The sequence below is a fragment of the Malurus melanocephalus genome, unplaced genomic scaffold, assembly GCF_030028575.1.
Source record: "Malurus melanocephalus ecotype Western Australia unplaced genomic scaffold, MMel_1.1 scaffold_21, whole genome shotgun sequence".
In the NCBI taxonomy this organism is placed as follows: domain Eukaryota; kingdom Metazoa; phylum Chordata; class Aves; order Passeriformes; family Maluridae; genus Malurus; species Malurus melanocephalus.
The window spans coordinates 98,863-109,464 of NW_026623253.1; the positions used below are offsets into that span (position 1 = coordinate 98,863).

Genomic DNA, 10,602 nt, shown 5'->3' on the forward strand with positions numbered 1-10,602 from the left:
AGATGTTTATAAAATTAAGCATTAAGGAACTCTTATTAGAAAATTTGTGATAAATATGCCAYGGATTAAGTCAATGAATTCCATAAACCATAGTAAAATTTGCCAATGAACTCTAGTGGAGGCTGGACTTACACACAGACTAGCTGAAACTCCTCAAATAAAGCTGTGTGTAAACACACTTATGTATTAAGCACATAAAGTGGAATTAATAAAGGTATTTTTGGGGAAAACACAATAAAAAGCTGTACAGCAAACAAAAGAAAAGCTAACTTTCACACTCAAAACAAGCTTTACACCACCAAAAGCTAAGATACAGCTACCTTGAATTYTGCACAGACTAAACACACCTTTAGGGATCTTCTTCCTCCCCTTTTTGAGGGGTAAAGTTTGTCTTTGGGGGCTGCACTTGGAGGCAAGGCAGGGAGGAAAGAGTTAAAACACAGACCTTTTTGATACTCATCCCAGTACCAAACTCATACCTCAACTGACCCTTTTTAATCCCTTTATCACGTTACACTTTCCCCCTCACTGCCTGACAAAGCAGCCAGAAACGCCTCTTTGGATTTGCTTTCTCCAAGAAAGGGGATAAGCTGCTCAGACAATGGACACAGACCAAAGTGTGTAACCCAAATGTTTTGCTGCAGCCTCTCTTCCATCACTTTGGGGCTTGCCAATGAAGAGATTATTTTTCTACTCATTCTACATGCTGAAATTAGTGCAGTGACCTGAAAGTACCTGTTGTTGATCAAAACAGTTRCTAACCAGCACCAAGAAAGTAGCCAAGGGCTGAAGAAAAACGGAAGCACAGGGACAAAGAGCACCATAACTAAAAGGAAAATGGGCAGACTGGTACAATTATTTAAGCCTCCTAAAGAGCGGGCCAAAGGAAGAAGACAGTACAGCCACCACACTAYTCGCAAGATGAAAAATTTCATGATATTCCTACAATTTTTTTATATGTATTTTTCTAAGTGACTTCCTCTTTAAGTGACAATTCAAAAATGTACTGAAGACACCTGATCCCTTTTGAAAGGAAAATGAAAAACTTTTTCCAACAGACATATTTCACTGGAAAAAAAATTCACATACATGTTCATAGAGTCTATGCCACTGGCAGAAATAGACACGAATTGTTTATTTCCCAGAAGTGAAATACTTTATTAAAACAATATTCATCTATTTAACTTGAAAGATACAATGATCCATGCGCTTTCCAAAGATTAAGTTAAAGCTTGGGAGTTCAAGTCAGCTGAGAAAGGGGATTTGGTTGTTCAGACAGTAGATTTAAATCACCTGGCTCATTCAGCATGCAGAAGCTTTACCTTGTTCTCCACTGCTTTAACATTCTCAAAAAAAGTTGTAGTATAACCACACCCTGAAGTTKCAAAGCTTGTCTTGTTTCAACTCTGATGCGTCTTTCTTACCAAGGAGGGATTTTTCCCTATTTCTCCTGTATTYCTCTTAGGGACGTCAAAGGTTTTCAGGGAGTAAGAAGGGTGGGACACAGGAGATRACACAAGATGACAAATCCCACCAAAATACAAACTGAGAAAGCATTTGAGAACCAATATAAAGTATTTGCCTTCAGTCTTAGCTATGTACACACTATAGATTGTTCCTCAATTTATAGTCCTCAAAAAAGTAAATTTTAGCTCCAAGCCCTGGAGAGCCCTTGAACCAGCTCCTGTCCCGAGTCATCACATCTTGTATGTGATCACCTCTTCTATCACAAATACTCCTATGAAGTTGTTACTACTGTATACAAYCCTACTGTGCAAATATTTATATCCTGCCCAAATTTCCTCAAAAAAGCTGGCAACCAAAGCAATATTGCAAACTCCACATTTCTATTAACCTTCAACCATTTCCTAAAGAAAAAGGAAATGTAGTAGCATTTGTCAGCAAAAACTGTTTATTCAGGAAAAATTAAACATTGCTGAAAGTGATCAAAGAGTCATAATTTCTTATGATGAAAATGGATTTTTTTTCTTCTTAGAATGGAAAGTAACCTACAGTTGACCAATTTCTATCAAACCAGGAACTTTTACACTGCTGAGATATACCACAATAGGTATCAGGCAATTATGTTAATTATTAATAGGTGGCAAATAATAATGCTAACTTGCTTCCATACAAGTAGGGATGTTCAAGGGCCTTTTAAACACCATAAAATACAAGGTTAAGGTTTAAGCCTGGCACACAAGACAGAATTTATTAAATTTTTGGGGTTTGTTTTTGTTTTTTGGGGTTTTTTTGTTTGTTTTTTGTTTTTTGGGTTTTTTTTTGTTTCCGGGATAGCAGGCATGGTACAATCAGGATGCCCCCTAAAGCTGCTAAAATGAGCTGCTGACTCTTATGTTCAAGCAGTGAATACATTCTAGATGGGCAATTTCCAAACAGTTGTGGTAGTGCAGCATGTTTTCATTTACARCACACAGAAACTCAGCATGATTTTAATAGGAGTCTTTCAGACAATTCCCCCTGGCCCTCCTGTCTTTCTTCCAAATCAACTTATCAAATGCTTACACAACCAAAAACTTGCATCTGATGATGACAATGCAGTCATTCACATGTGACCACAGGGAATGCCTGCAGGTACACACCCTGTACATAAATGTAGCCTGCCACTCAGGGACACATTACGAAAAAGAGACTGCCCTCAAATCAGATTTCTGACCCACACAGTTGGTACACAATGGAGCCACTATCTAAAGTACTGATTTCTACAAGGAAAAAAGTCCCCACACTAACTGTAATAAACTACCTACATGTGTGAACAGCGCTAAGTTTATTTTTCACTTGTCCTGAAGCAATGTCTCCTAAAGAAGCTTCTCTAGAAGCTCCCTCTTGAAGAGAAGAATGAGAACAAATAAAGATCAGACCCTAAATGATGCTCACAAATRAAAAGGTAATTATCTAGGAGTCACATGGATTTGCAACCACCCTCCAAGATCAATGTAGTCTGTTTATGCATGTTAACCTATCCCCACTTCTAGAAGCCTTTTCTTGACTGAAAARGGTTTTKGTTTTTTGGTTTTATTTTTTGAGTGGAGGAATTAAATAAGAAATATCAATAAGCCTGAAGTACACACTCTCCTAATGTAATACTTGGGCAGRATTCCTCTATTTTTCAATTCCTATSACAAAGAACATCATCTGTACTTGAGCATGTCATATCAGCACCACTTGTAACTGAGAGAATCCAGATGCCAAATCTCCCTTCAAAGATTGTGAAACACAAAAACCACTCAATGAAYGCAACACTAGATCAGGCAACAAGGGCTGAAACTCACATTTTCTGTTCCATGAACTATACACATCCCACTTAATTTTGTGTGGTTGAGCAACATTCAATTCCTTTTGAACACTCAGGCTACATTCTTTTRAACTTGGCATAACCTTTCAGCAGGAGGCATAACATTCTCCACAGAATGTAGGTCCATCATTAATAGAACTTCATGCTGCACTTTGAAAACATTTTCTCTCTCCACTGCTAAGCACTGAGAAGCAATGCAGCACACCAGGACAGCGAGGATACAAGGGAACCAAACTATCCTGTGCCTGAACAACAGCTTCAAAAAGAAAAGGAGGTTGTCTAAGAAAAAAGTATTTAAGCTACCTCAGCCTGCAAGTAATAACAGTCAATGGAATCAGAGCTCCATGACTAAAACTGTCAGTAAGGCTTTTTTATTGTTAAGTATAACAAGAGAATAAGTTCAAATAAGTTTAGCATTAGAAAAGCCCAGATTAATGGAACCRTTTGACCTGGGTCCTTTGRCAGGTCTTTGGACATCTGTTTYACCAAGGGCCTACATTAAATTTAATTGCAAATAATGCCCAGATAACATTCATTAATAAGGTGCTTCCAAGAGCAGCATCTTGAAGCCCTATTCTTTGCAGTATGAGCAGGAATCATCTCTTCAGGTTTCTTAACATGAGGTGCCATAAGAACATCAACCTGTCAGATACTTGCAGAAGAGGAAGCCATATTCTACATAAAAAACATTTTTTCTTTGCTGAATATTCTTTTTCCAAAAGAAAACTTACGTTTTAAACATTTTAAATACAAAGACCTGATCTTGTAGCATTAGACACTTTACTGGAAGACATTATTTTCTTTTTAACCTGATGAATAACTGTACGAAACAAAGCTCCAAAAAGTTCAAAGCAAACGGAAGCATAAGTGAGAGGTTTTAGATCTCTGACACTGAACAAGTGGAAAGGAGCTTCTTTCATGGAAAAAGAAAACAAAGGAACAGCTAGGATTAGATAGTGGGAGTAAATAAAAGGTAGCAGAGAGCCTAAAAGAGAAGTGTCTATACATAAATATTGAAATTGAACTGKGCGAGAAAAGTGTCTTCATGAGATAGGATGTCAGTTTAAGACAGTCCTCCATGATAAGAATGCCTYCTTTACAGCTTTGATGTAGTGAAGAAACACACATAAATACCTGAATTTAAAGTATTCAGCAAGACAAAGCTTTTCCTCACTATTACAGTGAGACAGGAATGGATTCCTGTTCACAAAATAAATTTTTCTAGAATTCCAGGCAAATTCTCAGAGTCCATCCTAACACATGCTAGTACCACATAACAGAGTTGAGGGGGCCTCAACTCATTTTATCAGAGAATACTAAGTTTTAATTTTATACAGAGGCAGCTGCTCTTCTAACAAAAAGCAGTACATACACCCTAATATTATCCTGCCTTTTTATAAGCTGGCAGCTATTAACACAATTCCAACTTGAATCTTTTGATAAGGATTACACTCAGAAACACATAGACTAGATATACATTGGCCCACGTAAGTACTTTCTCACATACTTAAAAATTAAATCATCAGTGAGGTAGCCAACTATGCTTGTCAGGGTTAGYAACCCAAATGCACATGAGCTAGTGACCCATAATGCACAAGGATATAAACTGGCAGGGTTCTAGACTCAACAGAAGTCTACTGAACTTATGAGATCCCACCAAAACCAGAAAAAAAACAGCCATATATGACATTATTTTTCATGAACATTTAGTTCCGCACACCCAATACAACAGTCTGTATGAGACAAAATGGAAAAGAAAAATCCAGTTTTTTTGAGTTAATAGCATGGCTCCTCTACACTGATAATACATAATAACTGTATTAATTCTGTGTCAGATCACAGTCCARTCCTTCTCCCCTACCCATCTTCATCTAAAAACAGGATTCCAGTTCAGTGATCCTTCAACTGCCCTTCTCAAACTTGCTAGACCCCAACAGCTGCCTTCCTATTCAACCCTATTACACCCAACTTGACACCTCAATCAAGTACCCACCACTGTGCATCTTTAAAATAGATTCAAAAAGACAAAACCATAAAGCAGCAACTAACTGATATTAAGCAGCTACAAAAGGGGAGATAAAAWTGGAAGAATGGCAAGCACTTCCTTTTGTAAGAATCTCTGTGGAGGGATCTAAGAACACTACTAGAAAGCCATGAACCAAGTAACAAGACATCTGGGTAATTGATACTGCTACAAAAGCCACTGTACAAACTTTCCCATCTTGACCAGAAGGAATGGAACCCCCTCTGTCTCAAGCCATACATATGGCCAAGCACTATCAACAGCATTTTATGTAGCTGAACAAATCAGTGTTTTCTGAACATAAAGACTGAAGCTACATGTTAGTATTATTTTTCTTATTTATTCTATAAACTGAGCTATTCAAAAAATGCTTTCACCAATGACCACATAATCAGTATGTTACAGAGGCAGTTGCATGGAATTGTAAAATATAATAAGCCATGCACATTGTTACACCAGAAAATTTGAATAGGCAGCACTTTCTAACGCCAGTTTATAATTCCATAAAATGCAATTACACCACAGGCATTAATGGTTTTAATTGAACCAATTATGCTCTAAGAGGTAAAAGACTAAAAATACATACTAAATTATACAAAGTCTTTAGTCTAAATAACACTTGAGACTTAACAAAATACTTGTGGGAAAACATATCACAGATGGTCAAACAATGTAGCACAGTGATACCCTACACAAACACTATCACTAGGGGATTTTTTTGTTTGGTTGGTTTTWTAAGTAGATTCTTGTTTAGAGATCTGAATAGCATGCATTTGGGTCAAGGCTGAAAGAATCATATGTATACACTGATTTCCCCTCATCTCAAAGAAGATACTCCTTCCTCAAGTCAGGGTCACATTTAGGCATTTAGCAAAAGAAAAAAGTACAGATTTTTATTTTCTCCATGACCACTCCATGCCCAGGCATGACAAAGTATTAAAAAGGGAATGTTACCAGTAATCTTTCTTCCCCCTAGTCACTCATTTAACTTTTCCAGTCCATCCTCCATGCTTAGGACATTACTAGGTCCTACCATTCACATTTTAGATATTACTACTTTAGAGAAACCCTTTGTTCCTATCAAAGCACTCATTCAGCATTTCTCAAGATTTTATGAAAGAGAGGGAAAACAGTCAGTCGCCTAAAGCACAAAGTTACATTTACAGGAGGTGAAAGGAGACAGTCCTGGAAAGCAAGAGGAAAATTTTCAGAACTTGAGGCAACATCATGATTCATTTCATCACAAACCTGGCAATTCTCAAGGTGGATCAGGATAATCATATTACACGGCAGAATCCAGTTTGATGTGACTAAAGCCTGTCTATCCTTCAGCAACCCACTCCCTCAAGAGAAAGGAAAACCAAAAGAATGCACAAAGATCTCAGTATTAGCTACACTGCTGTGCACAATTGGTCACCAATCTGAGGGTGAAGGAGCACAGCACAGGGTAGGAGAGGCAGAGGTGAACCCCAGCAAGAGAAGCCTGCACCTTCTCAAGGCACAGATGAGCAGGAACAGGCTAAAGCCTCTCGAGAAGACAGCATCTTGCTCCTAGTCTGTCATTTACTGCCTATGGCACAAAGGTAGGACCTGCGAGATGGGTTTCCTCAGACTAGATAAGAAAAAACTAACTTGAGGAGGTATGGRTTGCTCATATCCACTCAGTTCTAAGTTATCTACAGGGACAGGTAGCTGGGAGTATCTGAAAAACAGTCAGGCTGTTCTCTAAAGCAGATAGGGAGAACAGAGCAGAAGCAACAAAGTTGCATCAATGCAAGTTACAGCATTAAAAAAGACTTTTTTCCCAATTTGGATAGGCAAACACAGGGAGAGGCTGCCCAAGGAGGCTGTGGAAGCACACAGAGAGACCCAGAACAACCCAAAAGGTTCTCGAGCAGCCTAAACCAACACCAGAAACAATTCATCTTTGATTGTGAGAATAACCCAACCACCTGTGCAGCCTGTGACAGCCACGCACACACAGCTAGAAAATTTTCTACTAACAATAATCTGGCTATGCTAATATGGTGCCACAGATAAGAGAGCAGATAGACTCAAGCCCAAAGGGCAATTCAGCAGCTTGCTGATGTCACTGCCAAGATTAGGCCCCAAGTATTTTATTTCCCATCACTTCTACAAAAGAACTTTTACTGAGCAAGATAAAGGGAGGACTAGTTCACATGCTACTGCACAAGGCATAATGTAAGGATCTCCACCAAAAAAAAAAAAAAAAAAAAAAAAAAAAAAAAAAAAAAAAAAAAAAAAAAAAAAAAAAAAAAAAACAAATTAAAAGCCTTTGCTTCTGAAGCATCCTTAATCCTCTGCAAAAAGCCCCAATTTTTATTTCTTTAGGCAATACACAGTATGATAACTGTAAGCTGTAAAATTTCCATCACTCTATGATGATTTGGTTTAATATTAAGTAAGGTAAGTATCATYACAAATTCTAAGAAGAGATTCAGACTACTACAGGAAATGCATCCATGTATATTGCATTTGATCAAGTCTCTTCCACTTCCATTCTTCCCAAAGCTTCCTAATCCAAGCAAGTAAAACACTYTAGTGCTACAGGGTGCCAGGCACCAAATCTGCCTTCTGCCCCCTTTATCAGGAWAAACTCAACCTTCTGAACTGAGAAATCACATGTACATTTGCTGTCCAAACTATTCCAGTGGAAAACAATGGCACTGGGCAGGGATATCAGGCGCAAAGTTAGAGACAGTCAGCAGTATCAGAAGGAATAACGAACAGCTTGTCACTGGTTCAGCAGTTGAGTAACATCATTTCTACTCAGTTTTCCTACTTYACAAAAATAAATTCATTGCTAATACCAACTATATATTTAGAGATAGTTCTCCTGTCCTACTTAAGATGAGGCCATGGCAAACAGCTGACAATCAACTCTTAACACACATATTTGCTTATCACAGCCTTTTCCTACACCAAATGTAGTGTAGGAAACCAGATCCATTGGGTTCATGGATCYCAGATCCATATGAGTCCCATGCCACACTGTTGGGTCATACAACCACTAGTTAAATGCATCAAGRTCCTTCAGCCTGGAACAAAGACCACATATTTCCATAAACACAGTAGTGCAGRGCTGTTCACCGCCTCACCCAGCACAGGATCTGGACATAAAGTAAGCAATTCCCATATACTGAAGGCCCTAACAAGCTGGTTTTTCACACAAGCAGCAATTAGGCTGCAAAACTCCTTTCTCCGGAGTGCTCTTGATAAAACACACCTGAAGCCAGTAAACAGACTGAATCAGAATCCATAGAAACTACAATGAGCATTGCATGCAGACACCAACAAGCATTTCCTTGTGCTTACAAGTCCTCCTTGGCACTCTTTACCATCAAAAGGATGTGCTGCTGCTTTGGGCTTAGAACAAATCATCCAGTTTATCACAGACTGCCTCAAGTGTTTTCCTTTATTCTTYTTAATTAATTAACAGTATACATGTTTCCACAATGATTCTATGGAAAGTGACCAGTGGGAGGTTCAGGAGCCAGAAAGTGACAAGACACAGACAGAACCATCTGAAGTTCCACCAAAAGAAGAATACAAAACCAAAGAACCAAAGAAGTTCCAGAAAACCAAAGAAGCATACAAAAGTTTTGCAAACTCACTGTACTCAGTACAGTCATACCATCCTCACAAATACAAATATTGCTACCCACACTATGCCTGTTTTGATGGCAGGTACATTTGGGAAGCCTTAATGTTTTAATGAGTACTTTTATTAAGAGCCAGATCTACATACTTATTAATTCCTACACCCTGGCATCCCACCAAAAAATTAGGTGTTTTACAGCACTAAATGTATAGCCAGGAACTTGTCAGGAACCATTGTATAAAACTCTCAGTTGTTCTGTCATTAGAAGATTAGTTTGAGAAAATACTCTGCAAGTCAGCCTAATAGTTTACTCAATCCTTAATCCTATTTTACAAGATCTAGATTTACAACTACTCAATACCAGAACCCAACAGGATACCTGGCAATGTTAAACCATGTAGAATACAGTAACACAAAAAAAAAAAGCTTAAGATGGTAAAAAGAAAAAAAAWATATATTCCCTCTTACATCCCTCACACACACAGACTTTCCCAGACTTCTGGAACACAGGGCATTGGTCAGTATTACAATTATTTTGATTRCCAGAGGACCACTAGTGAAACACAACATATAAATGTGCAGCATAAAAGCTCCCAATGGCTGTGCTCAGCCGGCGGGTGAGGTCTCAGCAGCTTTTCCAGGCCAGCAGCCTGGCTCTGCAGGATTCAGGCCTCCTCTGCCCAAGCTGCTGCTAGCAGGCTCTCACCCAGGCCTGGAYAGAGTTGGTGTCACAGTGCCCAACGAGAGGCACAAAAAAAAGGGATGCCCAGAGCGGTGACCCTGCACCAACCCAACATACACTCTGCTACTTCACACATTGCAGGTCTGCTGAACAGCTGAGCTGGCGATTCAGGGACACCTCAAAACATGCGCCTGCAGGAAAATTCTCCAGAAAGACGAGATTTGGGAGCAGTTTATTTACAGATTAATGCAGCTAAAAACACTTTTGCCAGCGACAACAGCTCAGTGCATCATCCTCATGTCCTGACTGCATTCATCTCTGGGTTCCCCAGCACATGAAGGGTGATTGCCCTGCTGGGATGAGTCCAGYGGAGKCCACCAAGTTGATCAGAGGGACAGAGTACCTCTCCTGTGAGGAAAGGCTGAGASAATTGGGATTGAGCAGCCTGTRAAAGWGARRGCTTAGGAATAATCTAATGGCAGCCTTACAGTACCTGAAAAGGAGCTTTTGACGAAAGACAGGATTAGGCTATTTTACATGTAATACAGTAAAGGAGACAGTTCAARGAGAAATAAGTTTATGCTAAGAGGRRRTTTAGATTACATATTAGGAAGAAAAATCTTTACTGTAAGGGTGGYAAAGCCCTGGCACAGGTYGCCCAGTGAAGTTGCAGCAGTCCCATCCCTGTACATGTTCAAAGCCAGGCTGGATGCAGCTCTAAGTAACCTGAACAAGTGGGAGGTGTCCCTGCCCACGGCAGAGATYGAAACGTGATGATCTATAAGGTCCCTTCCATGATTCCCTGATGGTCGCAAACTGTCCCCGGTGGCGCCCCAGGGGCCCGGCACCGCCGCCCCCCGCCGCTCCCGGGCGGGCCCGAGGCGGTCAGAGCCCCGGGGAGTGCCGGCTCCGGTCGGGACGGCCCGGCCCCACCAGGCCCGCGCCCGAGGCTTCCCTGC

At 39.8% G+C, this 10,602-nt stretch overlaps 1 protein-coding gene across 1 annotated transcript in view; it reads right to left on the bottom strand.

Moving 5' to 3' along the window:
* GBE1 (1,4-alpha-glucan branching enzyme 1) overlaps positions 1 to 10,602 on the bottom strand; it is a 95,386-nt gene that overhangs the window by 84,424 nt on the left and 360 nt on the right. The window lies entirely within an intron of this gene.